Source organism: Capricornis sumatraensis, chromosome 22, assembly GCF_032405125.1.
Source record: "Capricornis sumatraensis isolate serow.1 chromosome 22, serow.2, whole genome shotgun sequence".
Taxonomy (NCBI): Eukaryota; Metazoa; Chordata; class Mammalia; order Artiodactyla; family Bovidae; genus Capricornis; species Capricornis sumatraensis.
The window spans coordinates 34,697,554-34,713,825 of record NC_091090.1 but is presented as its reverse complement, the minus strand read 5'-3'; the positions used below and the strand labels follow the sequence as shown (position 1 = coordinate 34,713,825).

General features: G+C 42.1%; 4 non-coding genes across 4 annotated transcripts; 2 read left to right on the top strand and 2 right to left on the bottom strand.

Annotated features, from left to right (window-relative positions):
• Positions 1-146: 146 nt before the first annotated feature.
• Positions 147-229, top strand: TRNAL-UAA (transfer RNA leucine (anticodon UAA)). Its single transcript has one exon. It is a non-coding gene; the product is annotated as a tRNA-Leu (tRNA).
• Positions 230-3,965: 3,736 nt separating this feature from the next.
• On the bottom strand, positions 3,966-4,039 carry TRNAI-AAU (transfer RNA isoleucine (anticodon AAU)). Its single transcript has one exon. It is a non-coding gene; the product is annotated as a tRNA-Ile (tRNA).
• Positions 4,040-8,157: 4,118 nt separating this feature from the next.
• TRNAL-UAA (transfer RNA leucine (anticodon UAA)) lies at positions 8,158-8,240 on the top strand. The gene has a single exon. It is a non-coding gene; the product is annotated as a tRNA-Leu (tRNA).
• A 7,360-nt stretch (positions 8,241-15,600) lies between these two features.
• Positions 15,601-15,674, bottom strand: TRNAI-AAU (transfer RNA isoleucine (anticodon AAU)). Its single transcript has one exon. It is a non-coding gene; the product is annotated as a tRNA-Ile (tRNA).
• Between the last annotated feature and the right edge of the window lie 598 nt (positions 15,675-16,272).

The window sequence follows — 16,272 nt, the reverse complement described above, 5'->3', positions numbered from 1 at the left end:
TGAAACTGGATGGAGCCTATTATACAGAGTGAAGTAAGTCAGAAAGAAAAACACCAATACAGTATATTAACACATATATATGGAATTTAGAAAGCCTAATGAATTTTAACCCAGTAATATTTGACTTGTAGGTACTACTGCTCACCACCAGGATGGCCGAGTGGTTAAGGCGTTGGACTTAAGATCCAATAGACATCTGTCTGTGTGGGTTCGAACCCCACTCCTGGTAGAATTGGTTTTGTTGATGCCGAGTCATGTCCAATTCTTCTGGGACTCTGGTGACTGTTGCCTGGCAGGCTCCTCTGTCTGGGATTCTCCCAGTCGAGAGTTCCGGCGTGAGTAGCCATTCCTTCTGTAGGGGATCTTCCTGCTTAGGGATCCAGGTACTTTAGCAAGTATCTTATCTGGAAATGATAGTTTCTTCTGCAAAGTGGATAATAGTCCAGCATATAGTTGACTCTGAACTCTTTTTATCCAATCTGACAGGTTCTGTCTATAATTGGTGGATTTAGGGAATTTAGATATAATGCAAATGATATACTTGTATTTTTAAAAAATCCACTGTCTTATTAGTTGCTTTCTGTGTTCTCCTTTCTTTTATCTCTTTCTTCATGTCTTTGAAATATGTGAAAATCTTAAAAAAAATAGTGTTTTCCCTAGGGTTTTCTATATATAGCTACAATCATTCAAAATCTACCTTCAAACTGTACTATGCTGCTTCCTTTACAATGTAAGAAGCTTGCAATAATATACTTCCTCCTATATTGTGTGTCATTGCTGCCACAGATTTTGCTTTCATGTATGCTATTATTGTACAATATGCCACTACTATTTTTGCTTAATGCAGTCAGTCGCTTTTAGAGTGATTAAAATTGGGGAAGACCTTCCTTATATGCACCTCTGTTGTATTCATTACTGTGTATATTCATTGCTTTGTATTCTCTCTTCCTGAGATCACCTTATAACATTTCCTGTTTTGCAGGTCTGATAGTAATGCACTTCAGTTTTTGTTTGTCAGGAAGGACTTTTATTTCCTATTCAGCTTTGGGAAATATTTTTTTCCTTGGTAGAGCATTCTGGGTTTACAGATTTTTTTTAAAAAGTAGCCTCCCATCACTTTCAAATGCTATTCCATTATCTTCTGGCATACCTAATTTCTGATGAAAAGTCTGCCGTTTCAGATAGATAGAGAATTAGATAGCTTGGAATTCTCTGACCTTGGAGCTGAGGTTTGACGTACAGGTTTCCTCCACTATCAGAAAGCAGAGCATTCCTATAAAACATTTCACAAGCTGAATTGGCGTGAAGTGAAGAAACAATTATCTTAGGACACTTCTTACATATGAATGTACAAAGTTAGTGGAGATAAAGCACAGATGCTCACAGACACAGTCCAAATCTGTGGCAGCCTGAAGCTGAGATGCAGAGTATAGTTCCTGGGGGAGGAGCTTGGCGGCCCCACCCTTGCCGCTTCTGATGCGCTCAGCCTCTACAAAGGCTCCCTGCAAAACTTGCTGCTGTTCAGTCGCTCAGTCGTGTCCGACTCTTTGCGACCCCATGGACTGCAGCACACTAGGCTTCCCTGTCCTTTACCATCTCCAGCTGCTTGCTCAAACTCATGTCTATTGAGTCGATGAGGCCATGCAACCATCACATCCTCTGTCGTCCCCTTCTTCTCCCGCCTTCAATTTTTCCCAGCATCAGGGTCTTTTCTAATGAATCAGCTCTTCTCATCAAATGGCCAAAGTATTGGAGCTTCAGCTTCAGCATCAGTCCTTCCAATGAATATTCTGGACTGATTTCCTTTAGGACGGACTGGTTGGATCTCCTTGCAGTCCAAGGGACTCTCAAGAGTCTTCTCCAACACCACAGTTCAAAAACATCAATTCTTCTGCATCAGCTTTCTTTATGGTCCAACTCTCACATCCATACTTGACTACTGGCATTTTTCTGCCCAATATGATTCACCTCTCCTATTGTACTTTATCAAGTGTTTTGTGAATTAATGGGAAAGCTAAGTTAGGAACCACCCACTGTAAAGCACATCAAAGGCACTGGAGTGCACACACACACAAATAATTAAAAACAAAAACAAGAAAACAAACCCACCCAACATTACAGTAACCTTTGATCTCCCAGTTCAAAAAAGAAGGGGTGAGTAATACTGCCTGGGCAAAGTACGATCTCTGGGACAACCCCACAAAAGAACAGTGAACTGGCCATTGTTCGGTCTGACAATCTTGGATTGTGTCATGGGAACACAGGGCAAGATGGTCTTGCCCTTTGTAATGGGCAAGATATCACAAAGAGCAGTGGTTAAGATGTTTATTGACACGAATGGAAATATTTTAGGGCCAAGTTAGGAAAGAAAACATTTCAGGTGTTATTTGAAACTTTGTGAGAGAAACTCACCAAACTTCAAGTTCAACATACACCATATAGCTCCATTTCAGATGTTTTTACAGGCTGAAGACGAATGTCATTGGTCTGGTTTGCATTTCAGTGTGGGAATGGGACTCTGGGAGAATCATCTGCAGCATGTACCAGCTTGCACAGATCACCATGTAAATATCTCTGCATGTCCTTCACCAAAGAAGACATCAATCACATTCCTTCGGCTTTTAAGAACTGCCTGTCATGGACCTACTGCCCACCATGCATTTGTCTCAACTCTGATTTAAATGGTGGGAAGCAGACATGTTTCCTATGCGAATACTGAAACATAACTTTTTATTTTAGAGCATATTTAGAAAAGTTACAAAAACAATAGCGTTTCTTTGTACCCATTTCAGAGTTTCCTTTCATTAGCTTCTTAGGTTACCATGGAACCTTTATTAAAGCCAAGAAACCAACACTGATATTTTAATAATAACTAAACGCATGTACTTGTGTGTGTCACATCTGTTCTTACACTAATGTCTCCCCTACCCCCCACACACAGCATCCCACATTGCGTTCAGCCTCCTCTGGTCTGTGATTGTTTCTTGGTGTGGATGAATTCTTTCTATCCGGTATTTGTATGGCTGTCTTCCAGTCTAGGTTTGTCTGATAGTTTTCACACGAAGGCCTGGGGCTACAGGTTTCTGGACGAGACCACAGAGTACTTGTCCCATCACTTCCTTTCAGATGTGACTTGATAGGAGGATAGCTTACCATTAGTGATGCCAACCTCGATCACTTTTAAGGTAGTGTTTGCCATTTTTCTCCCTGGTGAAGTTTCTTCCTATGTTTTCCTACTTCTTCCTGGATATTTAGAAGCTAGTCGGTCAGGATGGCCCATATTCCAGAAGGGAGAGGTTAAAGCTCCATCTCCTGGTGAGTGGGTGGGGAGTAGTTTCTTACCTTAGCTGGAATGCATGAGTAAGAAAAATACATCCCTTCTCCTGTATTCATTGATTGACTTATTTAATCACTGATTTGTAACAGTATGGACCCATGAATACACATTTTATACTTAGTTTGCATCATTATCTCAAACTATATTATCGGTTGTTCCAAGTGTTTCAGGTTTGGCCATTGACGGCTCTTTCCAGCTCATAAAGAGACAGCTGACAAAACTGTTTCTCTCCTGCTGTGTTTGTATCAATAGAGTTTTTTCACATAGCCTTTGAAAAACCTTGTTTCATCTTTTGCTGATCTAGTTAAGACTCAAGTGTGGAAATGTAGAAAGTGTAGATGGTTTCATCGTCTATTTTAGGAGGGAAATACTCCAGGAAGGTCTTTGCTGGAATCAGTTATCCTGTGGATCAAAATGTGCCAAAGCGACGCTCTATGTCTTGCTGGGTCACTGACTGCTATCCTTTCGTTCTGCAGATGCGAGTCAAACATGAGGAAAGATGTACGATTGATTGCAGTTAAAGTTCTCAGCGAGAGCTTCGTGTCCCAGACATGAACTGGGATATGGCGGTGAGCCTAAAAGGGATAAACCCTCGTCTCAAGCCTGGCCCGTACGGGGATCGAACCCGCGACCTTGGCGGGGATCGAACCCGCGACCTTGGCGTTATTAGCACCACGCTCTAACCAACTGAGCTAACCGGCCAGACACGGTGGTCTGCATTCGTGTTTATGCTATTAAAAGAAAAGGAATCAATACGGCTTTGCCGGGAGCTGGAAAAGGAACACAGTGAACCCAAATGACTACAAACTAATATTCAAAGAAAGAAGAAAGCACATTCTTCCTCTCCCCCGTCGTGGAGTTAGGGGGAAACAAAGAGGAATTCTTAGTATTTGGCGTGAATGAACTCTATTTCCTGAGGACTGAGGTAATCAAAAGTGTGGAATACCTGCCTGAGAGCTAGGCCTAGCACCACAGCCACATTGATAGGGAGACTCTGAGAATACTCGAGGAGACGAGGTAGCCCAGGACCAACCCCAAAGCCATTAAATAATAAATGGAGAAGCTTGCAAATAAGTATCCAGCAAAGTAGGAGGAAAATCAAGAGTAAGTGAAGATTGGAGGGTACACCTCATTCTTTCATCGCTCGACAGGAATCGAGCACCCATGACTGTCAGACCATGGTGCACACGTTAAATGATGATGGGAATCACTGAGGCTAGACCTCAACATGAGTGGCTGTGGTTCAAGAGCAGCGTTTGTTACAGGGTAGCACCTGTGAGTCGGACACGACTGAGCGACTTCACTTTCACTTTTCACTTTCATGCGCTGGAGAAGGAAATGGCAACCCACTCCAGTGTTCTTGCCTGGAGAATCCCAGGGACGGGGGAGCCTGGTGGCCTGCCGCCCGTGGCGTCGCACAGAGTCGGACACGACTGAAGCGACGTAGCAGCAGCAGCAGCAGCAGCACCACCTGTGACCTGCGCTAGGACTGATCCTCAGAAGAGGCAACAGTGTTACTCTTCAGGGTTTGGAGTCAAGAAAGGCAGGGAAGGACCCCTCACAGAATGGGCTTTATGCCTCTGTTTCCACACTCCTGCCCATCCCTCCCCTCACCCCACTCCTCTTTACTTTCCCTCCACTTCCCAGCTTCCCAGAGACACTCAGGCCACTTGGCTGGCTAACTCCTGGTCCTGGTGAGGGTTGAACCAACCGGTGAACATGTACTGTTGGCAGTGCTAAGGCAGGCTAAGTGGGCCCCCGTGAGACTGGGTCCAATCTCTCAGAGCTTGGAGGTGTCCTCAGCAGGAAGGCTTGATCAGAACCCTAAACCCCTTGGATTGGAAGCTGGACTTGCCCAAGAGTGACATTTGATTATGGGAAAAGATTGGTGAGTGAAAAAGAAGGAAAACTAAAAGACAGACAGAGAAAGACAAGGATGAAGTGACAAGAAGAGCAGTAGAGACAATGAGGAAGAGCCTAAGAGACAGAAACTGAGCCTCACGGAGAAAGCACGATTGAGAAGATCGCAAAGGACAGGGAAAGTCTGAAGAGAGAGGAATAGGGGCAGAGACAGAGAGTGAGAAAGAACGTGACTCACGGGACGCAGAGACCAAAAGTGAGACACAGAAATAGAGCAAGGGAGATAAGTAAGGACAGAGCAAGCAAGAGGGGAGGGAAGTAGAAAGATACTGAGTGAGAGACAAGGGCCGAGACAGAGACGAAGAGAAAGAAAGAGAACCAGACTAAGACACAGAGAGCAACAGAAATGAAGGTATTCAGAGAAACAGGAGCAGATTGAGAGACAATTAGAGACAGAGAGAGTTCAGGCAGGGGGAGACTGAGGGGGAGGGTCCAGTGAGAGGAGCAGTGAGAAGCAGAGACAGGTCAGGGTCTGAAGTCCAGAGACAGACAGGCAGCAAGGCACCCAGCCCAGTACTTGGACAAAATTTGAGCCTGAAGCTGCTTTGCAGGGGAAGGAGATGAGCGTAAAGACCCATGTTCATTTGACATTTAACGTTTAAAATAATGATATTCTCATTGAGTTGTGGAGAAGGGAACGGCTACCCTCTCCAGTGCTCTTGTCTGGAGAATTCCATGGACAGAGGAGCCTTGCAGGCTACAGTCCATGGGGTCCCAAAAAGTCAGACACGACTTTGTGACCGAACAACACTAGCACATTTAGAGCAGTTACTCGTATTTAGATAACTCTTCGTCTGTAAGAAAGCACTTTTAGTCAGGAATGAGGATATTTGCAGACACAGATGGTTTTACGCAGGACAGTTGCTAAATGTGAATTCCTGGGAATTTCCTCTTTCAAAACAAGCTACTTTTTCTTGTCCAATAAATGGAAACATGCTGGTCATACAGGAGATGGTGAGGGCGTGGCACGATCTAATCTGGCTCCCTTTTGCCAGCCCAAGCCAGATCTGCAGGTGCTGAGAGATTTTTTGTGAGGAATTGGGGAGAATTTGGCAAGTTCAAACTCCAGGACTAGCAGACAGGAGGGATATGCAAATTAGTATGCAAATGATAAGGCAAATCACCCAGAACTTTTTGTTTCTTACCGAATTCTCTATATCCCTCAATATGTGAGGTGACATCATTTTCTTTGTTAGGGATCAGGACAGTGCTTGCCTGGCAAACTGTGTTTGGAAGAATTCTCCCTCTCTGACTTTTTGGAGGAGTCTGAGAAGGATGGGTCTTAATTCTTCTTTAAATGTTTGGTGGAATTCACTAGTGGAGCCATCTGGTCCTACACATTTGTTAGTTGAGAGGTTTCTGATTACTGATCAATCTCCTTCGTAGTGATAGGGCTTTTCAGATTTTCTCTTTCATCATGAGTCAGTCCTGGTAGACTGTATGTTTCTGAGAATCTATTTTCTCTGTTGTCTAATTCGTTGATGTATTATTTAGTTTTAAGCAGGTACAGCAATCTGAATCTTTGTATTACCTTTGTGTGAAAAGGTTTCTTTGCCAGTTGACTAGTCAGCTTAGTTGGTTAAAGCATGGTGGTAATGACACCAAGGATGTGGGTTCAGTCCCCATATGGTCCACTGCAATGCTTTTGTTACTTACTCACTGAATAATTTTGTTGCAGTCATCTGACAAATTGGAGATAACCTCAAAGACATCAAGTTGGGAATGATTGTTGACTTCATTTGTTCTTCAGCAGTGACACTACCTTCCTTCCCCTCCACCCCTGCCCCCAGAAAACACAGTCCCAGCAAAAAATGAAATTTCAGCATTTCAGATTTGATAGAGGGACATTGTCACCACTCACTGCTTGAAATCCAAAGCCTATGTTCATTTAAGGAGGGAGCAGTGCTGGTAAGGCACCATCCCTTTGAAAGAGCTGATGACTGATATTTTCTGGGAAGGGGCTTAGGGTAGACTTTCAGAGGGTCAGTGGATTGACATATTCTGTGGAAGCATGGTTCTTCTGGAGAGACTCTTGTTGTTTGGCTGGCACTCAAAGGGATGTTTACTGAAGCGACTACATTCCTGGCTGGCTCATTTCAGAAAGCAGGGGGTGACAGTGATTGGTTGTGCAAATGTTCACAAAATGATTATCATGGATAGATCAATTGGTTTAAATTCAGGTCTGGTGGCTACTTGCTACCACTGCTATAGAACAGTCTTTTCCTAAGTTTGTGGTTAGTATGTGTTTCAACATTTTACTTTGGCATAAAGCAAACATTATTTGTTTGTTTAAATATATAAGTAACGTATAATAAAAATGTTTGCCAGAGTTAGGAAACAGATGATAGTGAAAGTTGCTCAGTCGTATCTGACCCTTTGTGATTTTATGAAATTATCCAGACCAGAATACTGGAGTGGGTAGCCTTTACCTTCTCCAGGGGATCTTCCCAACCAGGGGTCAAACCCAGGTCTCCCACATTACGGGCAGATTCCTCACCAACTGAGCTATCAGGGAAGCTACAGGTATTAAAGAAATGAAAGGGGTCAAAAGGTACACATTTCCAGTAATAAAAAAAAATAAGTTATGGAGATCTAAGGTACACTGTGGTAGTATCATTATTAATAACAATATTTTATTGAATATTTGGAAGTCCTTAAAAGAATAGATCCTAAAAGTTTTCATCACAAGAAAAAAATTTGTAACATATGTGGTGATGGATATTAACTAGACTTACTGTGTTTCATTGTTGTTTTTTTTTTTCCAAGAAACATTAAAAGGATTTTTCTTTTTAAAACTTGGTCTCTAATCTCCTGTAAAATTATTCATAGTCTTCCAGGGACTAGCAAGTCTAATTAATTATAAGCCTGTAATATCGGATAGGTAGACCTTGGGGCCCACCACCGGGATGGCCGAGTGGTTAAGGCGTTGGACTTAAGATCCAATGGACATGTGTCCGCGTGGGTTCGAACCCCACTCCCGGTAGAGCTGCTTTTGTTGCTAAGTCATGTCCCACACTTTTGCGACCACATGGACTGTAGCCCGCCAGGCTCCTCTGTCCATTGGACTTTCCCAGGCAAGAATTCTAGAGTGGGTTGCCATTTCCTTTTCCAGGGTATCTTTCTCACCCAGGGATCAAGTTACTTTAGCATGTATCTTACCTGAAAATGACAGTTTTTGTGCAAAATTGGACAATAGTCCAGCGTGTAGTTGACTCTGAACTCTTTTTATCCAATCTGACAGGCTCTTTCTATAATGGTTGAATTTAACTAATTTAGATATGATGTAAATGATATACTTGTATTTAAAAAATCCACTCTCTTATTAATTGTTTTCTATGTGTTTTTTTCCCTTTGTTCCTTTCTTTTATCTCTTTCTTCCCTTCTAGAGCATTGCCTTATCATTTGTATGTCTTAGCAAATCATTAGTGGTTTCCCTAGGGTTTTCTATATACAGCTACAACTAATCAAAATCTACCTTCAAATTATATCATGCTACTTACTGTACCATGTAAGAAGCTTGCAATAATATACTTCCTCCTATATTGTGTGTCATTGCCGCCACAGATTTTGCTTTCATGTATGCTATTCCTGTACAGTATGTCACTACTACTTTTGCTTAATGCGGTCAGTCATTTTTAGAGTGATTAAAATTGGAAAAAATATTCCTTTTATGTACCTCTATTGTATCCATTTCTGTGGATATTCATTACTTTGTATTTCCTCTTCCTGAGCCAAGTTTATAACATTTCCTATTTTTCAGGTCTGATAGAAACGCACTCCAGTTTTTGTTTGTCAGGAAAGACTTTTATTTCTTATTCAGTTCTGAAAAATAGTTTTTGCTTGGTAGAGAATTCTGGGTTTACAGATTTTACAAAATTAGCCTCTCATCACTTTCAAATGTTATCCCATTATCTTCTGGCATACCTAATCTGATGAAAATTTTACTGTTTTGGATACATAGCTAGCTAGCTAGGTATAGCTTGGAATTCTCTGACCTTGGAGCTGAGGTTTGATGTAGAGGTTTCCTCCACTATCAGAAAGTAGTTCGGTTCAGTTCAGCTGTTCAGTCGTGTCCGATTCTTTGTGTCCCCATCGACTGCAGCACGCCAGGCTTTCCTGTCCTTCACCAACTCTCGGAAGTTGCTCAAACTCATGTCCATCGAGTTAGTGATGCCATCCAAAAACAGAGTGGAAATGTTCCTATGAAACATTTCACAAGTTGAATTGGCATGAAGAAGCGATTACCTTAGCACCCTTCTTGCATACAGATGCACAAAATAAGTGGAAATAAAACACAGATGCTTATAGACATAGTTTAAAGCTATGGTGCAATGGCACCCCACTTCAATACTCTTGCCTGGAGAATCCCATGAACGGAGGAGCCTGGTGGGCTGCTGTTCCTGGGGTCATACAGAGTCGGACATGACTAAAGTGACTTAGCAGCAGCAGCCTTGACACTGAGATGCTGGGTTATAGTTCCTGGGGGAGGAACTTGGCAGTTCCACCCTGGCTGCTCCTGGTGAGCTCAGCCTCTACAATAGTTAGTGAAGTCACTTCATCGTGTCCGACTCTTTGCCACTCCATGAACTGTAGTCCACCAGGCTCCCAGTCCATGGGATTTTCCAGGCAGGAATATAGAGTGGGTTGCCATTTCCTTCCCCAGGAGATCTTCCCAAACCAGGGATCGAACCTGGGTATCCCGCATTGTAAACAGACACTTTACCATCTGAGCTACCAGGGAAGCAAAACAAAAGCAACGTAGGTCTTTCCAAAAAATGAAGTGGCAGCAAAGTGAACTTTTGAAAAGTGAGGAATATCTGTATTTCATTATCGTGGGAAAATACTTAGTCATTAACTCTCCCAATATCTTTTCTGCTCTTTTCTCTCTTTTCACCTTCTGAGATTCTGATTACAAATATGTTAATCAATAATTCTTAAGTGCTCTTTCTTTTCCCTTGATGTTTCAACTTGGGTAGTTTCTAGGCCTTCCTTCAAGTTTATCATTTATTTTTTCAGTTTCTATAGAGTCTACTAATTAGTCTATTGAAGATATCCTATGTCTCTTACTGTGTGTCTGTGTTTGAATTTAGGATATTTATTTGACTTTTAGTTTCCAACAATCTATTGAAATGTACCATCTGTTTATGCGTTGGGATAACAAAAGGACCTACTATGTTCCATTGGCATCTGAAATGGGAGTAGTCTAAAGGGACTAATCTTGTAACGTGTGGGATGTGATGCTATCTCCAGAAAAATAATATCAGCATTGAGTTAAACTGTAGGACACTCAGCTAGTGTTGCAGAATTACTCGGTGGTGGTGGTGGTGGAGTACTCCCACATATTTACTGGCCAGACTTCTCTGAAGTAAAGTGTTCTGTGTGAGTAGTGAAGAAGACACAGAGGAGGAAAAACAGTTTTGTTTTTTTCTAATGCACTTCTCAGCTCCAAATTCAGCCTTTTAGACTGCTTTTTGAAAAGGGACCTGGGTTTTTTAAATATTTATTTTCTTGTTGGCAGAGGGTGCAGGAGAGACACAGTAGGAATAAGTTTTGCTTTCTGGTTCTAGGAGTTCCTGCAGCCATCAGCATCTTTGGTGTCCAACTCTATTCTTTTCACTTTCACAATAGTAGAAAAAAGAAATTAAGTGTTCATTGATCCATTCACAAATATTTATTGACCATTATGTGTGGTAAATATTCCAGGATGCAAAAAAGAATTAAGACTGGTTGTAGGGATTATACAAACAACAGTGGTTTCCAGTAACTGTTGGAGCACTCATTGAAAACTCCCAAATGGTAACATCATAGATTAAGGCCAAAATATCCAAAGATTGCAAAGCAGAGAGACTTTGATCCAGGCAGACTGCAGAATAATTCCCTGAGAGTACTGATGGGGGTACAAACTCTGACAAGGGGAACTAGGAAAAAAAGGAAAGGACTGTGAGGTTAAACAATGATTTCCATCAGACACAAGATCTCCATGCAGTTTCTGGGAACGGGAAACTTCTGATTCATTGCTTCCATTTCCTCCTCTATTCTTTTCCACCTTCTCCACACACAAAATTTTTATTGAAGGTTTTTGAAAATATTTCTGGGTAGGAAAAGAAATGCCAGAGATGGAAGGCATCTGGAAACATCCCCTTTTGCTTTTCATTTGTTGGTTTTAGCTTCTTGTTTGATTGCATTCATTCAATAATTCATTTGTAATTGTGGTCAGTTCAGTTCAGTTCAGTTCAGTTGCTCAGTCATGTCCGACTCTTTGCAACCCCATGAATCACAGCATGCCAGGCCTCCCTGTCCATTACCAACTCCCAGAGTTCACTCAGACTCACATCCGTCGAGTCAGTGATGCCATCCAGCCATCTCATCCTCTGTCGTCCCCTTCTCCTCCTGCCCCCAATCCCTCCCAACATCACCGTCTTTTCCAATGAGTCAGCTCTTTGCATGTAATTGTGGTAGGCGTACCTCAATCGTTCACAGGCCAGTTGCTTGCATTTCAAGTCATTGCCAATAGCTCAAGAGTGAAAGTGAAAACAATAAAGCCTTTTGAAGAAAATGTAGCAAAATACTTCCATGCCTTTGAGATTAGCAAGTATATGTTAGACAGGACTAAGATACACTGTGCCTTACAAAAACTGAACCCCTTTTTCCTCAGAAGTCCACTAAGAGAGAAAAACATTAGCCACAGACTGGAAGGAGATACTCCAGATAAAATTCACACATGTGAATTTGTTGGAGTTGGAGTCAGAACAAGGTAAAGAAATGTTAAAATGCAGTAAGTACTTTAAAAGGCTGTGGTTGTGAGCATGCATTGGAAAATCTTTGTTTTGAAGTTGTGAACCTTCATGAGGGCTGCTGCTGCTACTGCTGCTAAGTCGCTTCAGTCGTGTCTGACTCTGTGCGACCCCATAGACAGCAGCCCACCAGGCTCCCCAGTCCCTGGGATTCTCCAGGCAAGAACACTGGAGTGGGTTGCCATTTCCTTCTCCAATGCATGAAAGTGAAAAGTGAAAGAGAAGTCACTCAGTCGTGTCCGACTCTTCAAGATCCCATGGGCTGCAGCCTACCAGGCTCCTCCGTTCATGGGATTTTCCAGGCAAAAGTACTGGAGTGGGGTGCCATTGCCTTCTCCGTTCATGAGGGCAGTAGACTACAAAGGAAAGTTTTGTACTTCAGTAAGGTGACAAAAACCAGAAGAGTGAGCTGTTCCCGCCTAGTTTTTAACTGGGGACATTTATGCATATAAAGCAAATGTGCTGACCACTAACACCACAGAAACATCACCCCCAGCTTAGGTGTTCAAGTCTAATAAAATGGCTTTCTAGTTTCTTTGGTTGCAACCCCCCGCCCCAGTCTAATAATTTTGAATATTTCTCTTGTAGAATGTTTTCACTCACAGTGCTTTGCTTTCCATCCTTTTAAAAACTTTGTTAAAATAGTAAAAATAAAAGGGAAAAACCCACCCAGCATTAACGTAATCTGAATTATTCAAGTTCAAAAAAGGAGTGATTAATATTGCCTGAAAAAAGTATAAGCTCTGTGAAGGCTCCACAAGAAAACATTGCATTGGCCATTGTTCTGTCTGAAAAACTTGGATTTTATAAAGGGACCACTGTGTGATAGATAACCTCAGTTTTGCCAGGCAAGATGTAACAAAGAGAAGTGGTTAAGATGTTTATTGACACAAATGGAAATATCTTAGGGTCAAGCCAGGAAAGAAAACATTTCAGGTGTGGTTTGAAACTTTGTGAGAGAAGCCCACTGAGCTTCAAGTTCAACCTAAACCATATAGCTCCATTTCAGATGTCTTTTATAGGTTGAAGATGAATGTTATTGGTCTGGTTTGCATTTCAGTATGGGAATGGGACTCTGGGAGAATATTCTGCAGGACAAGAATACACCATCTTGCACATATCACCACGTGAACATCTCTGCATGTCCCTCACCAAAAGAAGACATCAATCACATTCCTTCAGCTTTTAACAACTACCTATCATAGACCTACTCTCAATCAGGCATTTGTGTTGGTGCTGATTTAAGTGGTGGCAAAAAAGACCTGCTTTCTATGAGAATTTTGAAAATTAAATTTTCATTTTGAAGTGATTTTCAAAAAGTTGCAAAGACAACAGGATTTCCTTATACCCATTACCCAGCTTCCTTTAATATTAGCTTCTTACATTACCATGGTACCTTTGTTAAAACTAAAAAACCAATGTTGATATTTTACTAATAACTAAACTCTTAACTTTGTCTACATCACACCTGTTCTTACATAATGTCCTTTCTACTCCACCCCCTACTCCCCCACACCCCCTCCACGACACCGCCAAGATCCCACGTTGTATTCAGCCTCCCCTGGTCTGTGATTGTTTCTTGGTGTGGATGAAGTATTTTTATAGAATACTTGACTATCTTCCAGTCTAGGTTTGTTTGATATTTTTCATGTGACAGCTTGAGGTTATAGGTTTTTGGGAGAGAACAAAGAGATAAAGCACTTGTCCCATCACTTTACATCAGATGTTACATGATAGGAGCATGGCTTACCATTGGTGATGGCAACTTTGATCATTTTTAAGGTAGTATTTGCCATTTTTCTCCCTTTTGAAGTTCTTATGTTTTCCTACTTTGTACTGGACTATTGGAGAAGGAAATGGCAACCCACTCCAGTATTTTTGCCTGGAGAATCTTTTGGACAGAGGAGCCTGGCAGGCTACAGTCCATGGGGTCGCAAACAGTCAGACACAACTGAGCAACTAACACTAACACTGGACTATTTAGAAGCTAGTCACTGAGTATGGCCCATATTCCAGAAGGGAGGGAAGTAAGCTCCATGGATGGGTCTTGGGTGGGTCGGGGGGATTATTTACTTACTTAGGTTGGAATTCTTTCTTAAAGGAAAAGTATCCTTTCTGCTGTATTCACTGACTTATTTTTCAATCATTTATTTATATCAGTATGGATTTATGAATATGTATTTTACACTGCAGTTTGGATTATAATCCCAAACCATATTATTTGTAGTTCTAAGTGTTCCAGGTTTGGCCATTGACAGCTGTTTCCCTCTTATAAAAAGACAATTCAGTTCAGTTCAGTTCAGTCACTCAGTTGTGTCCAACTCTTTGCAACCCCATCAACTGCAGCACTCCAGGCTTCCCTGTCCTTCATCAGCTCCTAGAGCTTGCTCAAACTCATGTCCATCGAGTCGGTGATGCCATCCAACCATCTCCTCCTCTCGTCCACTTCTCCTGCCTTCAATCTTTCCCAGCATCAAGGTCAGTTCCAGTGAGTCAGTTCTTCACATCAGGTGGCCGAAGTATTGGAGTTTCACCTTCAGCATCAGTCCTTCCAATGAATATTCAGGGTTGATTTCTTTTAGGATGGACTGGTTGCATCTCCTTGCAGTCCAAGGGACTCTCAAGAGTCTTCTCCAACACCACAGTTCAAAAGCATCAGTTATTTCGTGCTCAGCTTTCTTTGTAGTACAACTCTCACACTCAAACATGACTACTGGAAAAACCATAGCTTTGACTAGACAGACCTTTGACTTTTTGCTAAAGAGATGATTAAAGAAGCTGTTTTTAGCTGGTTCAGATGGTAAAGATCTGACAGCAATGCAATGTGGGAAGCCGCGGTTCCATTTCTGGGTGGGGATGATACCCTGGATAAGGGAATGGCTTCCCACTCTACCTGGATAATTCGATAGAGAGAGGAGCCTGGCGGGCTACTGTCCAACTTTCACTTTTCTTTTCTTTACTGCTGTGCTGATATTAATACTTTTTTCCACCTGTCATTTAAAAAACCTTGTTTCATCCTTTGCTGAACTAGTTAAAACCTAAGTGTGGAAGTATAGAAAGCAACGATGGTTTCACAGTTTATTTATAGATGAATATAGTACAAGAAATTCAGTTTCTTTGCAGAATCAGTTATCCAGTGGAAAAACATGCCCAGAGCCACTCTACTTTCCTTGCTAGTCACTCACTGCTATGCTTTCGCCCTGCAGATGGGGTTCAATGTGTTGCACTTGGTCCCTCAATCATGTCTGACTCTTCACGACTCATGGACTGTAGCCCGCCAGGCTTCTCTGTCCTTGGGACTGTCCAGGAAAAAACACTGGAGTGGGTTGCCATTCCCTTCTCCAGGCATGGATGGAACCTGGGTCTTCTTCATTTTAGGCGGATTCTTTACAGGACTTCTACCTTCGGGGAAATCAAGGATTTCAACCAGCTTTATCTCTCAGATCAACCAGCTTTATCTCTCAGACAGTAATTGTGACACCCCAGTGGATATGAGACCAGAATTCTCATCTGTGTGTAAATGTAACAAAAATATCACCTCATGCCACTTGGCCCGCACGGGGATCGAACCCACGACCTTGGTGTTATTAGCACCACGCTCTAACCAACTGAGCTAACCGGCCACCTGATGGTTGTTCTGTTCCTCTTCACCCAATTAAATAAAAATGAAATGAAATGGTTTCTTCAAATTCTTGGGGGCAGGAGGCTGGGAATGCCGGGAGAGAAACGAACACAAAAACCCGAAACAACCAAAAACTACAATTAATTTTCAAAATCTTCACATTGTTCCTATTTCAGTCTTCCCCTATCCTGGAGTTAGGAAAGAAAGAGAGAAAAAAACATTTGGCCTCAGTGAACTGCAGTTCTTTGGGGCCTGGCTCAAACTATTCTGATTGTGATTGTTAATCAGGCAATTACCTCTGTCTGTTTGTTGGTGTCTCCACAGTCTACCACACATTTCCAGCCTCCAGTCTGTCTCCATTTGATTCCTTCCTCACAGGGCAACTAGAGCAATATAAACCCAAACTTGTGTTTTTCCTAACTTAAAATCTTTCCAGGATTCTCCATTGTATTTGGAACCCTATCCACACCGCTGGACATGGTTTATAGCATATCTATGATCTGCCCCTGCTTCTCCCAAAGCTTGTCAGACTCCTTGAACAGTTATCCCAACAGATCTGCTCTGTTTTCTGGATGATCCTCTGAAGGCGTTTTATCTTT